At 32.1% G+C, this 21,444-nt stretch overlaps 1 long non-coding RNA gene across 1 annotated transcript; it reads left to right on the forward strand.

Annotated features, from left to right (window-relative positions):
* The first annotated feature begins 2,633 nt into the window (after positions 1-2,633).
* Positions 2,634-19,616, forward strand: LOC132746023 (uncharacterized). The gene is made up of 3 exons (XR_009627931.1): positions 2,634-2,731; positions 15,735-15,833; positions 16,369-19,616. It is a non-coding gene; the product is annotated as an uncharacterized LOC132746023 (long non-coding RNA).
* The last annotated feature ends 1,828 nt before the right edge of the window (positions 19,617-21,444 follow it).

The following is a 21,444-nucleotide window of genomic DNA, read 5'->3' on the forward strand; positions in this document are numbered from 1 at the left end:
GTCCAAAATAAATTTACCAGCAATAAATCGGTATCAATCGGTCCAAAATCAGTATAACAGTAATAAATTGGCCAAAAATCAGTTTAATCAATCGGTACAAAATCAATATACCAGTAATAAATCAGTCAAATATCGGTATAATAAATCAAAACAAAATCGGACTTTATTATCATTATACCAATCAATCGGTTTGAAATCTTATCTAAATCATTGTTTAGAATTTCCTTCCAAAATTCAGTTGAGACTTTATTAGAATCTAGTGGTATAAAAAATGAACACATTTGTTTTAATAAAACTAACAAAATTGCAATTTCTGTCTTAATTAATCCAAATTAATTTGTTTCATTATTAATGTAGGAAAATATATGAAAAAAAGAGTAACTATTAGCCAATAAACACTAAAATAACTTTATTTTCATTCATGAACTTTATTTGACTACAAAAACATATACATGTATAACAAAATAATGAATTAAAAAGAATTATCATAAAAGTTATTAGTATGATCTTTCCCAGTAAACACACGATTAAGACCTTTTTTAATGCAAATTGTCATCAAACCAAGTAAAGTTACAATGATCAGTGAACAATAACCGAACAGATTCGGGTTCAGTTGTTTTTAACAAGAAAATTTTATGTGTAAATACACACATGTATAATAGAAACTGATATAGTGTATATATTCATGAATTGAGGATATACAAATAAACATTCACAATAATATTTGAAACGATCGCAAACGCGATGATAAAAATAACAACCCAAATCGGCCTAAGAAGCTTAGATGATGTCCCGGCCTGAATACTAATACTAATGTCACTGTACCGTAGGCAATATATCGGCCCAGATATCTTTAGTTTCTTTGTGTTTTGGCAATTAGTGCAATTAAAGCTATTTTCATTAATATGTGATACTCATATGTTCTTAATGAACCCATTTTGGTCCGTTTTGATAACTTTGTAAAACATGTGAAAGAATAAAAAAATATTCATTTATGAGTCTTCTTCTGAATACTTATTTTTGTCAATCACATTTGAAGCATTTTGTTTACGAATAAAATCTTTTAATTATGGAATATAATAGGCCTTTTGATTGGTTGTTTTGTAAGGTTATAGGTTAAATGATATTAGGTCAGGTTAAAGGTCAAATTGTTTTACTATGCTAGATAGTTTTGGCGCCATTCTTGTTACAGTTTTGTCAGACATGTTTGAGATTAGACGCTTTTTCAAATTTTAAAGTCAAATTAGTTAACCTAAGGTTAGAGGCTAAATGTAAGGAATGTAAATGTCAATTGGTTCGTTCATATCGTCCCATTTTAATGGTGGCAAGCCAATTTCTGATTTGTTTGCAGTCAGAGATGGTGGGTTACATTTAAATTTTGAAGGAACTCGTCGTTTGCGAAATTTCTTCATTCAAACTTTTTGACATTTACTTAAGGGTAAATTTTCTATGTAAACCAAGTTTTTTTTGTTCACAGCAAGTGGTGCAGATTTGTCATTTATACAGAAATATTTTATATTTACAGATAGGCATTTTTCTGAGTTTGTTGCTTTGATCAATAGCTACTGTTGCTTTTAGGGGTATAACTTGTGTATCCATGTGTATATATAGTTTGTTGATATAATAAGTAGTTTGTGGCTTTTCTTTGATTCCTTTGAATATTGTGATATTAGTCATTTTGGGTAAATTGATGTGTAGGTTAGGGCTTGAAGAAAGTATATTATTCCTATAGTATTTTTCGATACTCTTATGGTAGAAGTATCAGTATTTCACCTAGGGGTTTTCCCTTTTAATGGAGGTATTGTACTTCTTTAAGGGTTCCTGGACAAGTGGTAACGGTAACTGGACGTTACCCTTGTTCTTGTTTGGGTTGTTGTTTCTCTGATAACGTACACGCCTTCAGATGTTCCATATAACTTCTTAAAAATCAATCTTAGGTTAGTACATTATTGATGTTTATAATTTACTTTTTTCTTGGGTCTTTACGGTGAAGGGATTCTGAAGGCTTGTTGTTTTAATGTTTGTATGTATACTTGTTTATATTTATGGATAGATGTTCTTATGTTCATATATGCTTCGCATTAATTTGTTGTTTCTTAAATTTTGCTTTTTTTGGCTGGGAGTTGGCGGATTTGTTGTATTTCATACTAGTTGTTTAGCAGTTATAGGTCACTGTAACATTAATATGTGAAAGGATTTGATACATCAGGTGACTTTCTGTTCTAATGGAAAATCTTGTCTAGTTGAATTTAATAAGATATTCATTAAATGAATAAATTATTATTATGCTTTTGTGTTTAACGTGTCAGTTAAAATTTATCATTATTTATCATTGTGTTTCTGGTTATGACATTATTGTCAACATAGTCTCTGTTTCAATATTTTTGAAAATAATGCCTTTGAAGACATTGTGTACACCGGTCTTACTGACGATGTTTGAGAGACCAATGTGTATACAATGCTTAGAAGAAGGATAGCATTTGACCATGTTCAACCGCCGTATTTACCGAAGTTTGGCGGGAAATACCGAATACAGCGATTGGTTTAGTCTGGATTACCTGCCCTTTTCTCTGCGTTCCTCTGCGTTCAGTAGAATTTATAGTACGACGGGAACCAGACTACGATTGGTTCGGCTACAGAAAAAACGTTGTTTATCCCTTACAGTCTTACTTCCCAAAATTGAACTTTCAGTAACTCGATTGCCTTCTGACAACAGCTATTACAGAAGAAAGTAAGTATGTTTTGCATGCAAAGAGGATTATCAAACTACATCGTCAAATCTTGTTTTAGCATATTGGCATGACAATACATGCAGCAATATTTACGCTTACTCATTTGAGGTTTATTGACGATTCGTAATCAAAATAATTCGAACCAAAGAAAACGTGTGCATTTACTAAATTCTTACATACATTACAATGGGAAAATATAGCATGATATATATATATAAATATAGATCAGAAAAGGGGGAAATCAATTTCCAACAACTAACTATGGAATTTACCCACACATTGGTTTCAATTCAACAGGCTGGTGAAAATGCTAGTCCAACTAATTGTACTGCGCGACGAGATATTGTGCTATTTTCGTGTCTGGGCAATATCTCGCCTCTACGTACAACATAAAAAGTACCTTTTCTGTGGTGAAATTTGCGCCGGGATTTTGAGCGCAAGCTTTGGACCGTGTAAAATCGTATGAGAATTCATATTTGAATAAATTTGTTACGATACCTTTAAAGATCATTCATTTCTACATCAATTTCATGTTTTATTTGTGAAAATCTTCCTAACATAAAGATTTTGATAGAAAAGTAAACACATGCACCATCAAAATAAAGACATCGCCGCTAATGTCACGTGACAAATACGCTGTTGATAACTACACTGGTGTGTATGCGGTACTGCGTTACTGAGAAACGACGAAACACTCTTGGTAAAATATCAAGTTAAATGTTATATTTAAGACATTTATTTATGCAAAAATTAATAATTATGATAGGATGAAAATATTATTTTATTGGAGCAGATGCACCACATTCGTTATTGTCAGAGCGTTCTTAGAAATAACAAAATCATTATTATCTTTTATAGAAAAGCTACTCTGTAAATGGACTCCTCACTAAACCGTTTCTTGTTTATAAAAAAAATATTTTGGTCAGCTTTCCAAGTAAATATAAGACATGGGACCTATTGGTATCTATAGATTTTTTTCCACGATTATGATGGAAATAGGGATATGATAAGAGCAGAAACGTGAGGTTTATATGTTTAAACAGCAACGTACGGATTCCTTGCGCCTTTGCGACTACGAGAAAACACCATTCTAAGGAATTTAACAGTCTGTTATTTATAATCGGGTTGATTAACTATTAAACGATACTTTCAATGTTCAAAATAATTTTTATCAATAATAAAACGAATAAGCGTGAAACGCGGTGCCTCGACATTATACATGTATGTGCGAAAACAAAATTCCACGTAAATTTCTTTTTTTATATCTTATCCACGCAGGCCCATAATTCTGGATAGTTTTATCCAAAAAGCTTTCAGAAGATGTTTTTTAGAAAGAAAAAGACACACACAAACGAAGGTATGAAAATTGTTTTAAAATGACCGGTACATGTAGCAGAGAAAAAATACTCGGAAATTTATTTCATGAAACAGGTTGCCCCCGTCTTATTTTGCTGTTGTTATTGTTTTTTGTTTTGTTTTGCAAAAGTCTTTCATAATGTTGGTATACAGTAAATATTTATCCCATACAATTGACTTTTATGCTAAGAAATTATTTTTCTTTTATAAAATACATGCATGGCGAGGTGAGATTTGAAGAATCAACGCGGTTATTTACCATGTTACATAAAACAAAACGCTGCGCCGCTAATTTCTTTCACAGACACTTTGGGTGTGGAGCTTTAAAATCCAAATAAAATGTATAATTGTCAATACCAGCACATGTACTGATCATATATATATATAAAAAACTAAATATAAGCCGATTTGAAAAAAAAATATATTTCAACGTCTATAATATTACACAAGATAAAAATGTTCGCCAGAAAAAATCCGCACACCTGCCGTCAAAAACACCATGTATTTTATTCTGTTTCCAATATTTACACAAAATCCTTTCGTCCATCGACACAAAAGATATAAATCTTCAAGATGATGGTCAATTTTAAACTTCAACGGTAATATAAACAACGCAACTGGCAAAATAAAAATCAAGATTGTCGCCGTTTTACTCCATCTACAAAATCTTTCGACAAATTCAAACGTGGCTCCATATACATTTTATTTGGATTTTAAAGGCGTTTTTAGCTTCACACCCCAAGCGTCTGTGATTTCTTTGATTCTTGTCCAATCTTATAAGATTTAAGGGTTATTCAACACTATTACTCATTTTAAACATACTATGATACAGATTGTTACTGCCCAAATATAAAAGGTGTTGCTTTGGAAAACGAACTAATAAAATCGGTAATAAATCACGGCGCCTCTCAGCTCTTTTTTCTATTTTTTTTTTTTTTTTTTTTTTTTTGAGTTTTTGATAAAGAACAAAAATTAAGATTTTAACCTTCCAGTAAATTTAGAAGAAAACCAGAAATAAAGTTCCTAATAATTAAATGCCACAACTCAAAACTTAAAAAGTTGGCATATCTTGCGTAAATTCAAAGCGTATTGGTAAGCCGGAAAATGTACTGAGGAAACTCGGGACCGTAACACATTTAAATTCTTAACACCGTTTAAAACAACCTTCATAAATGTATTATAGAAAGTAATTTAAGCATAAAATTATCGTCTTTGAAATAAAATCATCAAGTATATTTATAATTATAAATTGAAAAATAAATACATGTAACTAAGACAATCTAAAAATAACTTCTTCTCAATTTGAACCGTGTCAGCATGGAAAATTGTTTAACTGATTCCGGAAAGGAATCACGGCTCGAATTTAAAAAAAATCTAATTTATTCATTTTAAAACTTAATCTTATAAATTTATAGTTGACACAAAGAAATTAAGTAAGGAAGAAACAGGACTGCGCATCAATTATTAATAGTGTCAACATTTCCGAAGTGTATATTGGCCAGTGTTCCGGTGTCGGTGTTGTGGAATACATGTAGTTGACACATTTTAAAAATAAATATTAGGTTGAATATATTTTCTATACCGGACAAAACTTTTCTGCAAAACTTTTCTGGAACATCGCTTAAACAACACCAAATATCCAGGCCATTACGGCATGCTATGATAAAAGTCTTTTATTACACGGATAAATGGTACATGTACACAGGTTCTTTCAGATACAGACAAACGAAAAATGGGTGCTCGGAGTAAAGAGTTTTATTTTTCTGAAAACAGTTTGAGGAATGAAACATTAACGCAAGAATTTACAATTTGAATTCTTTCATAGCGTAATGCACGTTGAAAACACAAACTTTCCTATAGGAAAGATTTGCTGTTTTTAATACTCAGCAAGTTTGTGACTAACATAATTATACTAACATAGATAATACTACAGAGTGATGACAATTTACATTTTAATGAAATACAGTATTTTGTTTATCCTTAACCTTTAATAAACATATTTATAAAAAAGAGGACTAAATTAAAAGTTCCCCCGCATCATTTTAAAGATTTCTATCATGAATTACAAAAATATTTAAAGATAATTTCCTGGCGATTTATTTTATTTTATTGTAGCAATAAATATAATTAATAATAACATCATTTAAGAAAAAAATCCACTTTTTAATAGTTTTTACATATTTTTTTAGCCACGCAAAAGAAAATGACAACATTCACGCACGTACCGAACAATATCGATTTTTAGCGTACATGTTACATTACTGTAGCAACATCACAATATGGCGGTGTTGTTACACAAATGAGACGGTGAAATGAAACTAACGTGGTTTACTTTATTCTAAGTTGATAGTCTGGCACTTTTTGTGCTGTTAATTCCTTAAAATTGTATTGTTGAATAAATTCTTAGTTTAAATTGTCTGCATTTTCACATTTACATCGAAATCCACGTTTCACCACAGAAAGGTCTCCTTTTGGTTTTGACGTTAAAGCGAGATTCTGCCCCAGAACGAAAATATCTCAGAATCAAGCTTTGGCACGTCAATATATTTTGACTAGTGAAAATGCCCGATTGGCTTATGACATAAAAAGTCATATTTCTAGAAAGTAATAAAGATATTTCTTTTCAAATTTGTTTGTTTATTAAGAATTATGTTTGACCTTAACAGAAATAAAAATATTTCGCAACTCAATTTTGTGGGAATTATTTCCCTTTTTTATGTTTGTATAACACATAATTTTTCAAGTCCTTAAAAATATGTTACTTATACAAAGTGTAAAACAAAATAGCCTATTAGGTTAAATAATTTTTTATGCTCTTATTCATTGCGCCAACATCTGTCAACATACATTTCATTCAGCTTTCAAAGAAAACTTCAAATTATAATGTGCAGTGTCAAAGAATTATCTAAATATAAATGCAATAAACAGAATATTTAATCCAAATAAATAGAAGAAAGGTACTGGCGCAATAATCCAGAGCAAAATGAAGTTGTTGGACACATTTCTACTTAGAATTTTGCATTACAACATAATTTTTATGAACTTTATATATTTTGTTTCCCATACATGCCATAATTTTTGGACAGCTTTCCGGGACACTTTTCATCGCGGCAATAATGGATGTGTAGGCAGTTGTGGAAAAGGGGGGGGGGGGGTGTCAATCGTATAACGTTATTAAATTAGGACGACTTTCTCCTGAATTTTAATGATAAACAGTTAACTTACTAGTTTTATAAGTTGTCTTTTAGGTCGACATATTTATCATTTTAAAAGTATTTCTTTATTTAATTCATTATTCCCTAAAAGCAAGTAAGTTGTAAGTTATAAACCCGGTGAATGGGCGCAGCCATGTTGTTCGCCCGTTATATCTTAAAGTCATGATAATTACTACATGTCACGTAATGCAATTCTTCCAGTCATAAAAACAAACACAGCAAGGTGATTTATTTGACACCTTTATTTTTTTTATTTGATAGATATATTTACATTGTTTGTAATAATTAGACTTTCGGCAATTTAGCGATTGATCTAAAAATTAATGAATATCGGGGATTATTGGTAAGGGCCGTAAACAATTAATTAACCCGACCATTAAACGCTGCCGAATTCAACAGAGAATGTTAATTGCCGATGCATGAAGAATCTATTGCCGAGGGGAATCGACAGTCGATAATTGGGGGGGGGGGGGCTGTATATTGTAAACTTGTAAGTGTCAACGTTCCTGTGTATTATGTGTACCAGGTCAGATTATGTTTTACGATCTAGAGGTGAAATGTGCGAGATTTGATTTAAGAAAATTTATGAAAATTTTGCAAAATATCATGATTTTTTTTTGCGGGATCAAATCGATGCCCGGGACATCTCCGGGACAGACATCTGATTTCCGGGACAATCCCGGGCATCCGGGAAGTTATGGCATGTATGTCAGTTTCCAGATAAGGAAAAGGGTGAAATAATTCTTAGAAAATAAAAGATAACCAAAATATTTTCATTTTGATTTACAGAGCTCCAGATAATTTTTTTGGCCAAGGGGTTTTTACCCCTCAAAATTTAGAGTGAGGGGTAAAATGTAAAATTGAAAAAAATTAAAGGGTAAAATCTGTTAAAAAAGCATTTTGCATTTTTTATAAACAAATTAAACTTATTGTTTTTGTTTATTTGTTTGTTTATTTTCTTTTTTTAGAAAAACCTTTAAAACTAAAATACTGATTCAATGTGAAGCAATACAAAACATGCCCTGTAAAGTCAGACTTCCAGAATTTTTTCCAGAGTATACTGGAACTCAAGTTTAGGATACACAGGTACGTATATTAACGGTATCTGCAACTAGATTTTAGACCGTGATTGGTGTCGTGCCATTTATGCGCATGCACACATGCTACGAAAAACATTAATGGATGGCGGAAGGCAACAATTTCAGTTCATGAAAAAATATGTTTATTAAGCGCTAATTTATGGACATCTGCACCAAATACTCAAGAAATAATGACAGGTTAGTCTTATTTCTTTGTTATGTATGTAAAGTTTTACTAGTTCACGCTTTCAATGGCGTAAATCGGGTTGGAAATATTCCACTCCGGATAAATGAGATTTACAAAATGGCGGAAAGTTTGTTTGAAACGAGAGAACACGTATAAAATCTATTGAGTCATCAGGCTTAAACCACAGGAAGAAAAACTGACTAAACTTGCACAAATCGGTTTAAAATAAATTAAAGTATGTCGTGAAGGTACTTTCAACACTCCTTTATCATCTGTTCTATTGTTTTTGTGGCATGGAATTTGAAGGAAATTGGTAAATTTTTGTGGTGCAAAATTAAATTCACGACCTATTTTAGCCGAAGCATCAGAGGTATTTAAAGACCTTTAAAATATAAATGAAAGCTGAAAAGTTAGTCACTACATCATAGTTAATGGTTTATGATATTATTTACAATTTTCAGACGAGTAATTTTGATGCTATGTCTTTTTGAAAATGGATGAATTTTTTTCCTCCATTTTTTTCTCATTTACTCAGAAGTTATATTCAATTTCTTTTTTGTTAGTTATTCCAGGTACGTATATTAACATACGTACCTGGTTATTCTGTGTTAATAAAACAAAATATTTATATTAAATGTCATTTCATCTATTTCAGATCGTAACAAATGTACTTGTTTCAAGTGGTAGATCAGCACGACAATTTCACTGAATGATGATACAGCCCAAAAGTTCAAAGATTTGCAGCTTGTGCCAGGAGAGTCCCAGAAGTGTCAAATAAATTTCGGGAATAAAGTGACACTAAATGAAAACACATAAACAGTCATTTTATAGCCAGTGCGATTCTATTGAAGTTTTATTTAAATCAAGTTATAAAATAAAAGGCAAAACTTATGTGTTTTCTTTTTTATTTCTTTTTTCATTTCCAATACCTTTAATTAGTCCCCTACCGGTTTACCGGAGGGGACTTTAGGTTTACCCTCCGTCCGTCTGTCCGTCTGTCTGTCAGTCCGTCAGTCCACAAAACTGGATCCCGCGATAACTTGAAAAGTACTGAAAATATTTTTATGAAACTTGATATATGGATAGATGGCAGTATGGAGATTATGCACGTCTTTTTCTTTTCTTCCTATGTTGAAAATTCTGGTTGCTATGGCAACAAATAGGCTGAAAATATGGCAAATTTTACACATAAACTGGATCCAGTGATAACGCAAAAAGTACTGGAAATATTTTTATGAAACTTGATATATGGATAGATTGCAGTATGGAGATTATGCACGTCTTTTTCTTTTCTTCCTATGTTGAAAATTCTGGTTGCTATGGCGTCAAATAGACTGAAAATATGGCAATTTTTACACATAAACTGGATCCAGTGTTTACGCAAAAAGTAATAGAAATATTTTTATGAAATTTGTAATATGTGTAGATGGCAGTCTGGAGATTATACACGTCTTTTTCTTTTCTTCCTATAATGAAAATTCTGGTTGCTATGGCAACACATAGACTGAAAATATGGCAAATTTTACACATAAACTGAATCCAGTGGTATCTCAAAAAGTACTGGAAATATTTTTATGAAACTTGACATATGGGTAGATGGCAATCTTGAGATTATGCAGGTCTTATCAGTTCCCCCTATTTTTGAAAAAATATTGTTGCCTTGGCAACAAATAGGCTTAAAACATGGCAAAATATAACAATATTTGTGACTTGTCAAAAAGAGCTGAAACTTTTTATGAAATCGCATCTTTAATTCCAGAGTTATCTCCTCTTTAAGAATTTTGCTTTTTAAAATGTTATATTTTGGTAACAGGGATGTTTCAAATATTAACTTTAGAGTGTCCTTCAGTTCGTCTGTCTGTCTGTTCATAAAAACTTTTTCCTGTGATCACTTTTAAAGAACATTTCCAACAAATTTACTTAAAATAGAGAAAAATTTACACATTAGTGAATGGCCAATGGCCCTTCAGAATGCTGATGGGGTTCTATCCGGTAGGGGACTTATGGATTGCTTGCAATACTATGATAATTGCTTGTTATGTCTATTCTCTGTAAAACCTGTACGTTCATTTAAGACAACCTGAAAAGATTCTGACATATGTAGTGGTGAAACAGTTTACTCAATATAATTGTATAGAAAGCAACACAGAGAATATGTTTTAAATAAATAAAAACAACTGGATATAGTAATTACAATCTAGCCTTACCCACTAAAAAGCAGTTTCAAACAGGACCGACTGATAGATAAAGTGTGAAAACTATCACAATTGAACAATTAAATAGATGCACATTAATAACCGTGATTAAATCAATTACTGAATCTGCAGCAAACATCAATTATGATGGTACAATGTACTTATTTTTCACAATACTTTTATAACAAAAAATGTTTAGGCCGTTTTTCAGAAAAACAAACATTTTTATAAGAGCTCTTTTCTGGTGCAGTTTGAAAATTATATAATCATACTTTTATTTCATTTAAAAAAAAAGATAGATAGATAATACCATTCTTTAAAACAATGTTCAAATAAAAAATATAAAGGGCTTTATAAGTTAAATATATGGTAAAAGTTGTGTTCGAAATATGCAAGATGATTTTGGCAATGTGATTCTTCACGATATCTTACCCGCATTTATTTTAGATACGCAAAAGAAATTGAAAAATAAAAATTTTAAACTACAGTTTATAAGTTTTTTTTTATAAATATTGTTTCACAAATTTCGGCCAAAAATGACAAAACAATAATAACTTGTTACTACATGTATATAAAATTCTTTCGAGTGCAGTCGCGATTTGGCTGGTAGTAAAAGTTGCGTTTTTACTCGTTATAATTCCGGAAATAATTTAGCTTTGTAAATGATAATTACACGGTTAAAAAGATCAAATTCTCAGTTTTCTTTTGATAGGTATTTTGCGAAATTTGGACCATAAATGACGAAAAAATCTTATATTTGTTCGGAGAGGGGATCATAATTTTTACTGAAGTTTTGACATAATCGGGAGACAAAAAAAAACAAACAATCTGTGTTTAACTCGTTGTAATTTTCTTCATACTCAACGCACTGATTAATAAAAATATATATTTGAAAATATCTATTTTTCAGCTTTCTAGAATATGTTACTTTTAAAAAATTGAACAGAAAATAACATGTTGACGGTAATTTAAATAACCAAGGTCAAATATCATACCGCTTAATCGTCGATAAAAATCAATAACGATCGGCAGTCTGGATGGATTATCTGCCACGACAGCATAATTTACCGTTATTGATTTACTGTATAGAGTTGCGGATACCGTTAATATACGTACCTGGGATACACAGCAAAATTATCAGGGCTTCAATTTTCAAAATTTGGAAGTCAAAGACTTCAAAATCTCTGATATTGGAAGTCACATTATATTGGTAAAGAAGGAAATGTATTAGATTTTCGGAAGTCACATGCCAAAATGAAGGAGTAAATGACTCCCAAACTTCCACTATTAAAAGCCCTTAAATAAATATATTTTTTCTAGGAGTCAATATTTTTATTTCTTTATTTCTGTTGGCATGTAGCTTATCATATGCTCCAGTTTGAACAATTATAGTTGAAATTAGAATTGAAGAAAAAAACAACAAGATTTTTTATCTTTCCTTAAAAAAAGTATTGGTCTGAGAGAAAATTGTCCGTAACTGTAGACTGGGTACGAAAATATTGAGTTCAAAACTGCAGGTGGAAAACATGTTATTTTGTTTCAACAACAAAAGTGAAAGAAATTAAAATATATTTTTGTTTATATTGAGACATAAGCATGTCAATAGATGCCTAAACAAACTTAATACTATGTTAACTCCTACGATGATTATCTGGCAAAAATTTATATCAATAATTTCACAGGTTGATCTACGGGAGTTACACTCTTCTGCTCTTCTGTACTTCCTGCTACTTTCGTTTTTAACATGCCTTGTTGACAATAGAACTTTTAGTTTTCAATGCAATAAAATGGAAATATATTGTATTTTTATGCTCAAAACATCCTCTAACTGAATATCAAATGTTTACACTTCTATTCTTTTACGCTTAAATTTTGACATACAAGCGTATTTTCATTTTGTTGTGCGTAACTTTGACGCACGAATTTTGAAAGTGATGCGTATTTTAGATTTTCCATGCGTATTTTACACTTATACGCACGCTATCTGGAGCTCTGGATTTATATCATACATGTATATAAATGCTTAATAAACTAAACAAGTGAGAAAGAAACATATTTATTACTTTTCTAGAAATATGATATTTTATGTCTTAAGTCTGATCAGGCATTTTCACCAGCCTGTTCAATTTAACATGATTGGTACTTAGCAGAGGCTATCTATAGGGACAGCTTTCAGCTGCTGTAAAGTCATGGTTTTGTTGAAGAATGTGCACAGGGCATTTAAGGGGAAAATATAAGCATTTTTAGGGGAAAATATACCTATTTTGGGCTTGGAGAAACCTAAAGCACAACTATCGGACCTGGGAAGTAAATATGATCACATTGATAAAAAAAAACCTTTGTGTTCATCTTAAATGTGTCAAACCCCCCCCCCCCCAAAAAAAAAGTGAAATATGAGCCCCCTTTAATATATACTATTTGTACTAACCCGTGCTTATACCGTAGCAGACCGTAGTGTATCCGTAGTGTGTCCGTCCTGATTCGTGTCCCTTCGAATCAAACCGTGTCGGTCGGTAACAATCCATGTCTCTCCCGGGGCTTTTGGTGGTAAATCCCTCGAACTCCTTACTCATATCGTTGTGTGTCCGTACCGGAACCATAGCGGACTACGGAATTTCACATTTCTGTAGTAATCTGCGAACCATTAGACCGTAGCTCTTCCGTGGCATTATCCGTGATTATGTGACCGGGGCATAAAAAAAGCATGCATACAGCCATACAAGCATTTAATTGCATGTAAATACCATATTCAGGTATATACTGGACAAGGTGCTTGAATGATAAAATGCTGAAATGTCACCAACAAAATGCTCCCCCATGTTTTAGTTTGAGCATCAGGCCTCGATGAAATTTTCTAGGTTGCAGAGCAACTGACCCTTCAAATTTACTCACCTTTCATAAAATGTACTTGCCCTGCATTTTGACGGACAGACATTGTAAAAATCAAATATGAGACTAAAATTTATTACATTTTTACCAGTCTGTACCAGTATAATTGGCTTTATTCATTTACATACTGTAAGAAAATGTTTATAGTACTTTTCATTCTTTTAATATATCTAATCTTCAACATAACCTGAATACTTTTTTCATTTAAAAATTCTAACGCACATGACTTTGTGCACTCGGCTAAAATGTCAACCTCATGGCAAAGTATAAAACATTACTGAATATGTATGTATAAAACACCATCGAATGCTGCTGTTGTTACAGAATCGATTCATCATACATGTTCGGTAAAGTTTTATACATAGACATAAGTTTTCATTTGACAGTATTACAATAAAAATGGCGTCTGCAGTTTGATTTTTTTATCCCCACCACTTTAGGGGGGGGGGATTTAGATTTCTTAGATTACTAGATTTTTTTAAAATTATATAGGAAAACACATTTATATTTTTTAGTGTAAGTGTAAAACTACAATGTCAAGAGCTTATACATGTATAGATTATTAAGCTTGTAGCATTGCCTAATTGACCTTTACAAAACTTGTGCACCTTGGTTCAATATTTGGCCCATCCTAATCGCTGGAACCTATGTAAAACCACAAACCTTTCAAAAGCTGGCAGGATAGCTTCCTTTTACATGAAAAAATTAAATGTCTTAGGTGGGACCCTAATTTTACAGTGAGGCACAAGTAGTCATCAACCTTAACCATTTTGGCATGGAGGGGCCTCAATAAATAAGTTGTTGCACAGTTAAGTTGCTGCTCCAGTTAATGTATCACCCTTGGGATTTGATATTGATTTAATTTTTATACCCCTGAAACAAAGTTTGGGGGTAGTATATAGGAGTCATGCGGTGGTCGGTCGGTGGGTCCAGCAGTCTGTTGCATTTTCCTTGTCCGGAGCATAACTTGAAGACCAATGGTTGGAATTCAATATAACTTCATACAATGGTCAAGGACATTAAGAGGAAGTGCAGTGCATAAAGACCATAACTCCATTTTGACTATTTACAGAGTTATTGCCCTTTGTTCTTTTTCCTTCCTGAGCATAACTTGAAAACTACTGGTTGGAATTCAGTACAACTTAATACAGTTTTAAAGCAACTTAAGAGGAACTGGCTTGCATAAGAACCATAACTCCATTTTGACAAATTACAGAGTTATTGCCCTTGATACTTTTCCTTGTCCGTAGCATAACTTAAAACGTACTGGTTGGAATTCAAAACAACTTCATACAATGGTCAAGCACAATAAGAGGAAGTGCAGTGCATAAGAACTTTAACTCTGTCCAGAGTAATTATAGAGTTATTGCCCTTTGTTACTTTTCCATTGCTTTTTTCTTGTCCAGAGCATAACTTGAAAACTACCAGTTGGAATTCAATACTATTTCATACAATGGTCAAGTATATTGAGAGGAAGCTCAGTTCACAGAAACCGTAACTCTTTCTTGACCAATTTAAAGCTTTTGCACTTTGTTACTTTTTATTGACCAGTGCATAACTTGAAAATTAATGGTTGGAATTCAATGAAACTTTATACAATGGTCAAGGGTGGTGAGATGAAGTGCAGTGCACAAGCACCATAACTCTATTTGGACTTGTTACAGTTATTGCCCATTGTTACTTTTTTTGTCCAGTGCATAACTTGAAAACTAGTAGTTGGAATTCAATACAACTTAATACACTGGTCAAGCGCAATGAGAGGAAGTGTAGTGTACAATAACCATAACTCCATCTTCATTAGTTATTGCCCTTTGTTCCTTTTCCTTGTCTTTCTGGACTTATTACAGTGTAATTCAATAAAACTTCATTTATGGTCAACCACATTGAAAGGAAATGCAACATACAAAATACACAACTATCTTTAATTGCCCACAATCATAACACTTATTTCAATTCTTTTACAAGATATTCTGTTACTAGTTACATCCTCATTTCCGAAGCAGTCTTGCGGGGGTATTAATCACATTTAGTGATAGTTCTAGTTTATTTTGTATAATTCAAAATTTTTCTTTTTGTTGCAGGTACATGTAAACTTGGAAGATTCACATGTATTTAAGAACAGTGGAAGATAATGGGATTGATTCTTATAAGGAACAGATTTGTAATTATATTCTTAAGAGGTAAATGAAATGCTGATATTAAAGCAGTTCATTCAACTTAATTTTAGTTTGTAGAATATTACTTTTGTCTACAATGAAAAAAAAATGTAATTTAGATTTTCAAAATTTTGTAAATGTTTATTGAAGATTTATTTACCTTGCTTATTGTTTGGTAAAATACTTTTATAGTAGAAATTTATTGAAATCTAGGTAATTTCATTTTGTACTGAATATGCCTTCTATGAATAAGAGAAAGTTAAAACTGTCATTTCTTAAAAAAAAAACTTGCTAGTTCTTAATGACACTTCATATTCATATTACATTTATATGTAGTGTGTAGAATTAGAAAAAAAAAAAATTCCCTGAGTGCACATGTACATGTAGCAATTATCAGTAATTTCAAATGTCAAATTTAAGCATAATATATCTTTAAGATTGCTCAGTATGTTTTCAGACCTCTAGTCAGAGAAGATTCTTGAAATGAGACTGACAAAATTCTTTTAACATGCATGTAACATATAAAAAAGATGTAAACAAATGTTGATGTTTTTTTCAGATTGAATGGCAAAATCCAGTTTGAAAGTAGTCATGGAAAAGAAAAGACAACCTTATACATATTACATGATGGTCTATTTCACGGGAAAGAACAGGGAGCATTGGAAATGTGCAATTAAAAAACAGTCTTTGGTTGACTGCAAAATTTTGACATGATACAAAACAGGATAGATCAAGTTCTTGAACTGGAGTTGTTAAACTGGAGTCACAATAGGAAAACCTACAAATAAACCAATTACTCAACTTTTTGTATGTAACACCAGCAAGGAGTTGAGTACAGGAGTATTTCAACAGAGGTAGGACATGTGACTTTTTAAGTTGCTTAAGTGATTTACTGAAATATATGCTGAAACACTTAGACTGTAACAGAAAGCTGGATGCTCAAATTAATTTAATGATATACATTTGTATAGACAGTAACAATGTCATCTGTCAGTAACCAAATACTTCATGTTCAAATTTATAGACTGAAACTAAGGTCAGCAACAGAGCAAATAGATAGAAATTCAAGATGGACTATCTTCATAGGAACAGAAAACTTTGTGTCCAGGTTGATTAACTGTAATCTAAGCAGAAAAAAAAACATTAACAAAATGCTGTGTGTCCAGAACAGCTTTGCTTTGTAACAGAACACTGAAATTTATAAACTGAAAGCTAGGATAGAACATTTCAAGAGTAAGAGACATTCAAAGTAATCATTAACATTTAATGAGGTACATTTTATCAGTATTACTACACTAGGTGTTCAAGCCGATGTACTTAAATCTAGGATGGAAACTGTAAGCTAGGAGAGAACATTTCAAGAGTAACGGACATTCAAAGTAATAAATAAAGTTTAATGAGGTACATTTAATCCGTAATACTACTCTAAGTGTTCAAGCTGATGTACTTAAATCTAGGATGGAACCAAACTAAAAGCTAGGAGGGGACAATTCAAGAGTAATGGACATTCAAAGTAATCAATAAAGTTTAATGAGGTACACTATCAGTATTACTACACTAGGTGTTCAAGCTTATGTACTTAAATCTAGGATGGAAACGGAAAGATATGAGGGAACATTTATAGAGTAACAGACATTAAAAAATAATCAATGAAAGTTTCATGAGGTACATTTTATCAGTAACAGTGTCATGCTGATGCACTTTAATATAGAATGGAACCAAACTAAAAGCTTGAAGCAAATATTTCAAGAGTACATGTAATAGACACTCAATGTAATCATCTAAAATGTGTTGCGGAATATGTAAAATCTGAAATCTTATTAGGAATTTTTCATTAGTTAAATATTCATTTGGGATAAACTGGCAACAAGATGGAACAATTGTGACTGAAAACAAGTATCTGAAAATAGAAGAAAACAGGGAACAGGAACAATTTTGGAAAAAAAGCTATATTGTGATTGACTTTAACAGGTGCAATAATTCCTTTTTATAAAGAAGAAGAGAAAAGGTAGGATTGTTCAGATTTATAAAAAAAATGGGGCAATGAAATGATGACCTCCATATTCTGTACTTGTTAGATTGTTACTGCATGCTCTAAGTTAAGTTGAGGATCCGAAATATTTGCAAAAAGAAGTTGATTTAAATGAGCTAAAAAAATTAAAGATTCCAAAGCCAAACAAAAGAAAACAACAAAAAAACTCAATTGTATTTAAATTATAGAAAGTATGAAAAATTCTTCAGATTTGCAAAAATTTCTGATTCAATTTTTAGTTTATTGTATACATGTATTTCCAATTTTGTCAAAAGTAACATTCTGGTTTTTTTTTTATAAAACTATCTGTTATTGAAGTAAGTGAGACTGTAACTACCCTCTATATATGACACAAATATTGTATAAAGGTGATGAAGTACTAATGGAGAATGATATCATAACCAGATTTTGGAACAGTTTTTAATGAAAATATTGCAGAACTTTTTATTCATTAATCAATTTTTAATGAGTGCAAGTCTTGATAACATCTCATTAATCATGGTGTGATGTGGTTGAGAATAAAAGATAAATTAATTGATAGATTAAATTTCTTACTTGAATCTCACTTAATAATTTGGTGCTGAATCTTAAACACTATCATATATATCTACTGGTCATGGTATTCTAGATGGCACACATCCTTACACAAGTGCTCATTGTATAATGTACACCACACAACCATGAACAGTCCCTATTTTTATCTCATGTACTTTTGCAAGGTACTTGCAGGTTGTGCAATGTCAAGGAAGTTTAATAGTAACATGCACTTCCAGCAAGTGGTTCGCACGTTTTCAGGACAGTAGTAACCTGTCTCTTCTAAATATATCTGCCAATAGACTGTGACTTACTGCAGTTCTTAAGTCCAGGTGGTGGTACTGTTTCTTCTTTGTTACCAAAGCTGACTTTCTGGTATAAATCAATGACTACAGTGGCACATTTCAACACTGTCCCGCCTTTCTCTGTATATCAATCCACAGGCAGGGGAACTCTTTATACCAATCAACTTTGAACTCAGGCTTTCTGGTTTCCTTTCCATACTGGCATTTTCTCAACTTCATCAATTATAACTTTTTTTGCAGTGGTACATAATGATGACACTAAAATTAATATAGGCCTGTTTCTCATTATAAAGACAAAAGGACTTAAAGTGAATAATTATGTTAAAAGTATTTAGTACACTACAAGACAGCAAACTGTAAAAGAATGATATATGAAAAGTGTTGGTGAATTCTTTATAATCATACATGATAAATTGTTATAGAAAAAACTATCATCATATAAATGTTTATACTTAATCAACATTTAATTTTTCAAAAATCTATAAATCATAAGAATATCCAAAATTTGGAAGTCAGAGACTACAAGATATGAGACATTGGAAGTCACATTATATAAGAAAAGAAAGAGAAGTATTATAGTTTGGAAGTCACAAGCCAAGATCAAAGAGAAAATGACTCCAACTCTTCCATCAACCAAAGCCCTGTAATATTAATAATGTAGTATATTTACTGTAAGTAAAGGCACTACAAGACATTGTCACTACAAGACATTGTGATCATTTGCACCTTCATTTGATAAATAGGCTCTGTCAGTGGTAACTTTGCATTTGAGGAAATTTCCACAGATGTGACATTTTAGAACTCTTAGTCATAGTCAGGCTGTGTGGTATGCACATTGTGACATCCAGTAAATATTTCTTGAACTTGGGTTACAACATTTGTGGGATTTCCACTGTCCATTTCTCTATGTATAAGTGTTGATTCATTTTCCGTGGTGGAACTTGTGTCACAAGACCTTTATTGACCACTATTGATGTTACTTCTTGTTGTGAATGGAATGAATGTTTTATTGTGCACTGTCTCTGAGGTTTCAGCAGAAGTTTGCTACTGCCTTTTTGATTTCGTTCTTGTAATCATTTGCTCAATTTGACTTCGTTTTGGCAGCAATACTGTCTGAAAATTTGTAAGTTAGATGATAATACATTGCTCCTTATGTGTAAAATAAATGTATTAAGATGCCATCCATATAGGAATATGGTAGTCATTTTGCTATGACATTAATTATTTATTATTTCTAAAACAAACATTTTTGTAGTGAAGCCGAAGATCAATTTCAGCTTTTATACATGTATCCTGTATTTATCTATACTGGCTTAATTAATAAGACTGAAAATATTGTATTTGGTGTATGCCATATGTATATATCATAATACGAACTACAGGCCACAAACAAAAAACATATCCTATCATCTAATTAAAGTAAACTGTAATTTACGGATAACTATTATATAAAGTACTATTACAAGTACTTAACATTAGTACTATTACAATTACAAACAATAATCAAGCATTCTACAGTACATTTATACATATGAACCTTTAGGATTGTAATTGATTGTCCACATCTCCCTGAACTTGGACACTGACAGTGTTTCTTTGTGCTGACAAAGAACTGACTGCAATCCTTCCCTATATGTAAGAAATCTGTTAAAAATCCAAAATTTAATGAACAGAGACCCTTTGTAAACTGTTCTACCTCAGCATGTATTCTGAAAAAAAATTAGAGAAGTACATTTGAACTAATAAATCATAAACAATAAAGCATTTGACGAATACTGTTTCCCAAGTGTCAGCCACTTTAAGCAACAGTATTTCTTCTCAGGTTGATAGTATGTATTATTATACCTGATGTGATGTCAGCAGTTGACAACTTTTACTAAATAGTGCTCCCTAAAGCACTATTTTTGTTTTTCATAAATATATTTTTTTTCGAAAAAGCTACTGATAGATCATACAGCGTCACAGTACGAAATACTAACCCTTGATAAGGTCAATGAAAGATTTATGGCTAGCCTTATAACAGTTTTATGCATAACTCTCAAGGGTCTTAGCTAACCAAAGTTGTAACTGTTGAGACAGTACGTACTAATAATACGTTCGACAGCCTAATAATTGGTTATTTATTTACTCTTTGAGCGCTAAGAAAATTGTCTTCTGCTAAAAATGTCCGGTGGTACGTCGGAAGCAGGGGGGTCTCTTTTTCCTTTAAGAATGACCACTGGCGTTAATTTCTGGCCGTCAGCCATAGCAGCAAGCATTATCGTCACTTTCTCTTTTTCGTGCCCTGTTGTGTGTATAATGACGGATTTCTCACCCTTATGGTGAAGAGTGGAATTTCCAGGCATGTCAAAGTACACCGCTGTTTCGTCCATGTTTCCAATGCATTTCATTGGATAGCTCCGCAATTTCCTCATTCGAATAACAAATTTGTGAAATGAGACTATCTTGTTTTCAATATGTTCTGATATTCATTGTGCTACGGTCGTCTTTTCACGCAACGAAACGAATGGCGCTTCATCCACTTTTGTAGCCATCCACGGCTGCCCTTAAATGTGAGATCCCCACTCACAATGAACCGCCGCTGCACTTCCAGGATCAGCTGCTTGCCGGTAGTTCGTATGCAACTCGATCTTCGTTCACTTAACCATTCAAAAATATCCCTGTCTAACTGTTCATTTTTCACTTTTCGTCCAGCGCCCGGGAGATGTTTCCAGACACCTTTCTCCGAATCGTCCATCATCGAACTGTTTAATCCATTCTCTTA

Source organism: Ruditapes philippinarum, unplaced genomic scaffold (assembly GCF_026571515.1).
Source record: "Ruditapes philippinarum isolate M1 unplaced genomic scaffold, ASM2657151v2 ctg9621_1_1_1_1, whole genome shotgun sequence".
Classification (NCBI taxonomy): Eukaryota; Metazoa; Mollusca; class Bivalvia; order Venerida; family Veneridae; genus Ruditapes; species Ruditapes philippinarum.